The 7,911-nt window shown below is 43.8% G+C and overlaps 1 protein-coding gene across 1 annotated transcript in view; it reads right to left on the bottom strand.

The window, feature by feature from the left end:
- Mgst1 (microsomal glutathione S-transferase 1) overlaps nucleotides 1–3,347 on the bottom strand; it is a 16,444-nt gene extending 13,097 nt beyond the window's left edge. The window contains exon 1 of the mRNA XM_029535076.1: nucleotides 3,265–3,347. The gene's annotated coding sequence lies outside the window, so the exon portion shown is untranslated. The remainder of the gene's footprint in view (nucleotides 1–3,264) is intronic.
- Between the last annotated feature and the right edge of the window lie 4,564 nt (nucleotides 3,348–7,911).

The following is a 7,911-nucleotide window of genomic DNA, read 5'->3' as shown; positions in this document are numbered from 1 at the left end:
GAAGAAGAAGAAGAAGAAGAAGAAGAAGAAGAAGAAGAAGAAGAAGAAGAAGAAGAAGAAGAAGAAGAAGAAGAAGAAGAAGAAGAAGAAGAATCGGAGAATCAGGGTATTTGATCATAAATTATATGGGACACATAATTACAAGGATGAATTTTCCTGTAATCATCCATCCCTTCCACAATCCTTATCTTGACTGGCATCTCGCCCAGTCCCATGGGGTGGAGTTGGCTGTGCCCTGAAAGAACAGGGATCCTGAGTTCACACAGACTCTAGAAGCAGCCTGGAGTCCAGGCAGATTTCAACAGACCACTTACTAGGTACAAATTAACTGAGCTGCCATACCTGTAAAACAAGTTTTCCTATGGAGCCCCTGTGGGCCCTGTACTCCTGATCCTCCTGCCTCAACCTCTGAAGTTCAGCTTACAGTGCGCACCACCACACCCTCAAAAATGATACTGGACAGTCCTACCTCAGAGGATTTTTTTTATGCACTAAGTGACTATGAAGGACTTTAATAATCGCTAGTGCTGGGTGAGTGCTGGATAAAGGTGCTCCTGCTGTAGCAGAGTTCTAATCAGATAAGGGGTTCTCAAAAGGCTTGTTCTACCAGACCTCCCTGTAAGACAAGTGACTGACCCTCCTCTCCCTTGAGGGATTTTAAGGTGTCAAGCATATTGAAACACTGATAAAGACTATTAACGTCATTATTAATTTTAGTAAGTCCCTACTGTAAGCACTCCCTCTGAGTGTGTTAGCAACTGTGTTGGTGGACAGGGTGATCTGAATCCCTATTGGCAGCTGTAGACTTCCCAGGCTGCCTGCAACACGTGACGGATGCACAAGACCATCCGTCAATCACCCAGATGGAACACTGTCATGCCAGCACTTGGGTACCTTATGGACACCTCAAGTAAGCAACCCAGTACCACAGCTGCTTGCTTCCAATGCACACGTCTGGCCCCTGAAGGCCTTGACCCAGCCATGGCTATACCAGACGCTTAGTCATTACCAGCTGGGCGAATTCTGGAAACCTCAAAACCTTTTCCACAAATGAGAGGGGAACCCAGTGGGGGCTTAGCTGCTGAACAGTTCTCTCTTTGCATGTGGTGGACTGCTGTGATTGGTGCAAATGCAGCTAATCACCGTGGCTGTGCCACGGTGGGTGAGAAAACACAGCCCTTCCCTTCGTTTATGAATGCCAACCTACTCTTTCTGGATTACTTTGTAAGCCAATATAGAGGTACCTTCTACACTGTTTCCTGGTACAGTAGCATCAAAGGGCTTCCCTTGAGAACCTTTTATTGTCTATATATTGTGTGTGCATGTGTGGTCTTTTGAGGCAGAGTCTTACAATGTAGCCCAGACTAGCCTCAAACTCACTACACACCTACCCCAGCCTCTCAAGGGGCTAGGCTTACAAGCCTACATCATCACACCCAGTTTCTTGACTTCATATGCTGTTCATCACTAGCACAGCGGCCTGCCTGATAAGCCAAGGGAGACCACCGAGTTCCAAGGCAGCAGGACAAAAGCCATGGAAGAACAGAGGAGGGGTGCTAGGGGCAACTGGGGCAGAAATGACATAAAATAGAGGTGACAATGACAATAAGAGCCAAAGGCAGAAACTCAGATCCTGAACTCAGAAACTCCAGAGTTGATCAATGTGGAGACTCCCTACTCCAAGCCCAGGAGCTAGAACATCAACACTGCCAAGGCTGAGGAGCCTCCTACCCTCAACCCTAAGAGAACCAGAACTTGAAGCCTGTAGAAGATGCAGCAGTAGAGGGTACTACCTACAGTTTGCTATGGCCTCATCACAGCAAGAAGCTGAAGATAACAAAAACAGCCAAGTGTCAAGTCTCAGGATAGCGATGGCTAAACCTTTCTCCTGAGATCCTAAAACAGTGGGGCTCTGCTGTCCAAAGTGTTTGCAGCTGGGTGTCTCCTGGCTGCTAGTCCACTCTCTAAGCCCTAGACAGTCACCACCACACAAGGGTCTCTTCACATACCCAGGATGCCTGTCAGGAGAGAGCAAAGGGATGCCCACCGGTTGGCTGGAAACAGCTTGGGATGAAAGACTCCGACACAGAAACCATTTTCCTCTACTTTTAAGGAAGAAAGCTTGAGTAGGGTATGAATAAGGCCAGGTGGTACAGTGGAGACTGGAGACCCCGCCAGTCTCTGGAGCCCTGTCATCGCTGACCTGTATAGTTCCTGAACTGTACTCTCCATTCTAGGAATTGTAGGGTGCTGTAACTGGAAGCTTGTCCTGTAACTCCCGTTGCCATATTCTGCCCCGGTGCTATCTCCAGTTGAGAAACACTCCTCTTTCTCCTCATGGGCCCTCAGCCAAGAAAAGCAAAGTTCTTTTCTTCTCAAAATTGTTTGCCCTATCTGCATTGGTATTGTGAAACTTGGAAAATCTGGGCACACAGCCACAAGGCCATGACTCTTCAATTTTGAACGGACCAAAAGCAGCAAACACATTTGTTGGGAGGACAGAAAAGAGGGCTGCAACCGAGGAAAAAAAGAAATACACACATGATCAGATTCCCAGGCACCTTCCCTACAGCCTCTGTGCAGCCAGACTACGGTGGACACAGGGGAGGGAGGAGCCGCCCAAGGACTGAGCCCTCAGCTTGTTGGTCATCTGGCTACAGTCGCACGAGAGCACGCTCTGCTGCTCCGCTAAGTCTGTAAGTCATATGATATCAAAAGGACTAGTGTAAAGACTTGTAGAGATTTCCCTTGCCTACCAAAGGAGAATCTAGAAAAGCAAACAACTTTTCAACAAGTTGAAAGGCCTGCATGTCCAAGTCACGGGGACACTGTAGGGTTTTACTCTCTGGAAAGGACAGAAGTTGCTGAAAGCGCAGTGACTTCTCATCTCGCTACAACTTGCATGTAATTTTTTTTTTCCTCCCCTCAAGATCAAGAGACCCTTTCAAAGGGAATGCTACTTGGGCTTGAAAATAAGAAATAAGACAACCATCTCTTAAACATGAAAAGACACGTGCTCCCAAGTTTCTTCTTGGAGTTTGAGAAAGGAAAATTTAATGCAGGAACAGAAAAGCACAATTCTCTCTTAGAGCAGGCCCCCCAAAAAAGGGGTGAAGGGAGGGCATTTAATCAGCTAAAGGGAAAAAAGGCTTTTCAAACAGGCACAGCCACTCTCTAGCCTTACACCTGCCACCCCACAGGCCCCTTGCACCCACCACCCACTCCTAGCCTGGGAGCAGCACCGTGGCCGCTCGCAGCACGCACCTGAATCCAGGAAGAGAAGCGCTGCAAGTCGTCCTGCCGAGGCTGTGCACCTCTGGGACTTTTCACCAACAGGACCCTCGCTGGCACCGCCCTCTTTCTGGCTATTTTTTCTATTAATTACCCCGCCTCCTGAGCGCGCCAAGCCCCGCCTCCGGAGTTTGCCAAACCCCACCCCTGAATCGCCCGCGGCCACTGCAGCCACCACCTACTCTGAAGAAAACTGCTCTGAGGCTGGTGAGGGTCTTTCTCCGCTAAGGATCTTGGCAAGTTCTGTTCCNGCTCCGGAAGAAGGAAAGCAAGGAAGGGGTTGCTAACTTTTATGTCGCTGGAAACAAAAAGACCTTAGTGTTGAATTTGGAAAAACCTAAAAAAGAAAATGTTTTAAGGAAATGTAAATCTCGGGGGAGGGGCTCTATTGCTGTGAATACCTTCAGGGTGCAAAGTGAAACCCGAGAAATTATGAGTCTGTTAGGCAATTAACTTGTTTCACAGTAACTTAGGAAAGTGTTGCAAGGAGGCAGGGTCGTTAGAGCAACATCAAAGCTATTGCACACAGCCCCACTGTAATGGCCAAGCTCCAGCTCTGAGGGCTCTAAAGTTGATACGTTCCCATCTTCAACATTTTACTCGGGAACTTTACCAGCTTTCACCTGTGCCCCACATTGCTCTGGGAACCTATCAGTCTGTCTTTCTTTCTTTCTTTCTTTCTTTCTTTCTTTCTTTCTTTCTTTCTTTCTTTCTTTCTTTCTTTTCTTTCTTTCTTCCTTCCTTCCTACCTTTCTTTCTTTCCTTCTTTCCTTCCTCCCTTCCTTCCTTCTTTCTTTCTCTTTCTTCCTTTCTTTTACATGATTCTTCTTTTTTTATTTCTCCGTTTTCCTCCTCCTCCTCCTCCTCCTCCTCCCCCTTCTCCTCCTCCTTCTTCAGATGAACCTCTTAATCTTCAGATTTTTGGCTGTGTGCCTCTTTGGTTTGGTTTGGTTTGTAGTTTTAGAGAGGATTTTGTTACTTAGCCCTGTCCGGAACGCGCTGTACACACTAGACTGGGCACAAACTTGTGACCGTTCCTGCCTCAGCCCCTGAAGACAAGATTACAAAGAAAGGTGCAGAAGAATTCTTGACTCTTATCTTCAGAAAGCCAGTGGAAAAACAAGGGCACACTTTTACAAAGACCATCTCAGACATCTAATGATCTCATTGAACTTTGTCCAAACTGTCAGCTAGTAAATCAATACATGAAGGGTTTCTGTTGTAATGCCCTAATAATTATTGGCCATCTGGTAAATGTGATTTTACGTGTGCGTATAGCAGAAAGGCTATAGCTCTGTTGCTGTCTTTAGTGTAATACGAGAGCATTTGCTTGTAATTGATTTAATTCAGCAAATACTTTAGTGAATGCAAGATACTTGGTTTGATGATGAAGTTTATAAAGCTAAGGGGGGTTTATACTCCAGCTTTGTGGTGCCAGCACAGCTTCCCCCTTCCTCTTGCATCCCTGGTGTGCATCCCTGGTGTGCTTTCAATGACTAAAAAGGATAAGGATTATTGTTTAACCTGTCTTAGTTTGAGTCAAAAGAAGGATTCCAGTTTTTAACCTTTCTCCTTATCACCATTTTAACCCTAAGGGGGGGAAAAAATCTCTCAGAGAAACTCCCTCCAAACTTTAAGACAAATAGTCCCGTGGTAAATAGAAAAACAGTTTAAAGCATTACTGATTTGGGGGTGGATAGAACAGGATCATTCTGTAAAGCATAGCTGCTGTAACAAAAAAAGAAAGCCCCAGCAGGAAAGATGGCACCAGAAACATCTGGAAAGACAAAGCATTAGATGTCTGGTACTTCCGACCTTTTGAACACCACAGGGGAACAGAAAAAAAGGCTTCCCAATGGTGCTAACCAGGGCCTCCTGCAATTTGCGGGGGTGGGGTGGGGGGTGGGGGGTGGGGAAGAACAGGTATCAAACACCTTTCAGATGCCTTGGATTTTTGCTCTGTTTTTATTTTTTTAAGTCAGCAGGATTCTCACCAGCTTCCGCCCCATTAACTAAGAAGGTCCACTTGGAGATTTGAATAAGCAAGCATGAAAACATGTCTTTAAGCTTCAGGGCAGGGAAGTGAAGTGTGAGATGAGTGCAAGCAACATCCTAAATGTGCAAATGATGCTACAGAAATAGAATGCACTTATTTGGCAGTACTGGGGATCAAACCCAGGGCCCTGTGCTGTGCGTGTTAGGGAGATGTTCTACCACTGAGCCATGCTCCCAGCCTGCAATATACTTTAAAATGTGTATAGAGTGCGTAATCTTGCCAACAGCCATATAAAGGCTGGTGATTTGTTTGTTTGTTATTTTTGTTGTTGTTGTTGTTGTTTTTGTTCCTGTTTAATGTATGAACACTGATATTCAGTCTGGCTTCTAAGACCCACAAAAAGGAGAAAGCGTTCACCAGGGACAGGGCAGAACAAACTGAAGCCAGTTAAGAGAACATGGAAGAGCATGAGGATGGGTAAAGGATCAAAGGAACAGATCAGAGTCCAGACATTGAACCACAAGTATTTGGATAATTGATTTTCAACAAATGCCCCACACTGACACAATTTAATGGAGAAAGGAGAAGGCTGGACAAAGTGGGAGAAATGGTATGCACGGGATAGCCATATGAGAAACAAATAGCTCACACCACGCAGAGAAATTAAACACAAATGTATCATAATACTTATAAACTTCTTTTAAAACCCACAGATTGACTTCATAATGTTGTACAGGCAAAGGTGCTACACACAGGACTCCAAAAGCTTTCTTTATACCTAAAACTGCAAGATGTCATAAATAGTGATCATAGACCTTACAGTGCACTCATCAGAAGACATCGTGTGAGCAGCCACGGGAAACACATTCCATACATTTGACAGAGAAAGTGCATGCAAAACAATGCCTATGACAATTATTATTAATAAACAAAATAATGCCTATGACAATTATTATTAATAAACAAAATAATGCCTATGACAATTATTATTAATAAACAAAATAATGCCTATGACAATTATTATTAATAAACAAAATAATGCCTATGACAATTATTATTAATAAACAAAATAATGCCTATGACAATTATTATTAATAAACAAAATAATGCCTATGACAATATTATTAATAAACAAAATAATGCCTATGACAATTATTATTAATAAACAAAAGCATACCACTTAAACAGAAAGTTGGCAAAACATTTGAACAGACGCGTCACAAAGGAAAAGGTGTGCCCGGCTAAAATGTGTATTAAAAAGCATTTCATGTCGTTAGTCACCAGATATATGAAAATCAAAATGCATCACTTGATCTATGCTCCCAAACATTTCTACAGGTGCCTCCAAAGAGATAGACCTGCACGACATCAATGTGAGTGCTAACAGGCTGCCTCACCACCTGCGGTAGTCTGAGGGCACAAAGCTAAGATTGTTGATCTTGCTTTAAGACTGTAAAACTACCTGTATCTCCCTGCAGAACACTAAGTAGGGTGTTTTGTTCCAAGATGTAGAGCAAGTCCATTCTCAGTCTTCTCCAGAATTTAAAAATATTCTAAGTGATTCTGTCTGGTCTGGTCTGGTCTCATTAGACAAGACTATGAGAAACAGTGTGTGTGCTTGTGTGTGTGTGTGTGTGTGTGTGTGTGTGTGTGTGTGTGTGTGTGTGTGTGTATGTGTGTGTTATTGTGGCAGATAAAGCGTGTAGAGGAATGGTCATTCTCTAGCGTGCACACCTGTTTTAACCTGTTCCTTTCCTGCTTGTTATGGCCAGTTGCTTGAGAGGAACAGTTTTCTCAGAGAAACTTTACATGCATTAAACAGGGGGAAAGTGCAAAGACTGTCATAATTAAACACAGCATGGCAGAGAATATTGAACATCTTACTGAGTCCCACGCCTCTGGGAAAACTGTCTCAAAGTTTCTCATAAATATAAACAAATTCATATCCCAGCAAGACTGTTCCTAGATATTAACCTGAGAAGTAAGAATGGCCACAAAGACAGAAATCCAAGAACAATCCATGAGCAGAGGAATGGAAAAAGCTAATTATGGTATACTCATACTGCATTCTACTGACTATATCCTAAGAAAAAGCAATAAGCTACTGATCATATGATGGCACGAGTCAAACTCATTATTATGCTAAACAAAAGAAGGCCAAACACAAAAGCATATGGCTTCATTTTCATGAAAGTTTTTTTTTTTTTTTAAAGAAAGAAACCTAATTTACAATAATAGACATGAGAGAGTGGCTGTTTTTACAAGAAAGGGGGTGGCAAATGGCTGAGAACAAAGAACGTGTCTGTCTTTCCTTATGATAAAACACCTTAGGTGTGTGGAGTTAGAAGGAGCTTTATGGTTATGGAGACTGACAAGTCCGAGGCCCTGGTGAGAAGCAGAGCTGGTGCCAATGTGGGCTGGGCACTGTTTGTAAGACAGAGCCTCGATCAGTCACAGGGCAGCCATCTCCCACATCCTTTACAAAGACACCATCTCCACTCTGATTTAATCGCTTCCCAAAGCCTTAGCTTCTTAATACCACTACTGTGGGAACTGAGTTTCAACACAGATTTTCAGGACACAAGTATTCTGACCCATGGCAAAGTGTACTAAACTTTCCAGAA

Source organism: Mus pahari, chromosome 2, assembly GCF_900095145.1.
Source record: "Mus pahari chromosome 2, PAHARI_EIJ_v1.1, whole genome shotgun sequence".
NCBI lineage: Eukaryota > Metazoa > Chordata > Mammalia > Rodentia > Muridae > Mus > Mus pahari.
The sequence above is the reverse complement of the archived record's forward strand: the minus strand, read 5'-3'. Positions and strand labels throughout refer to the sequence as shown.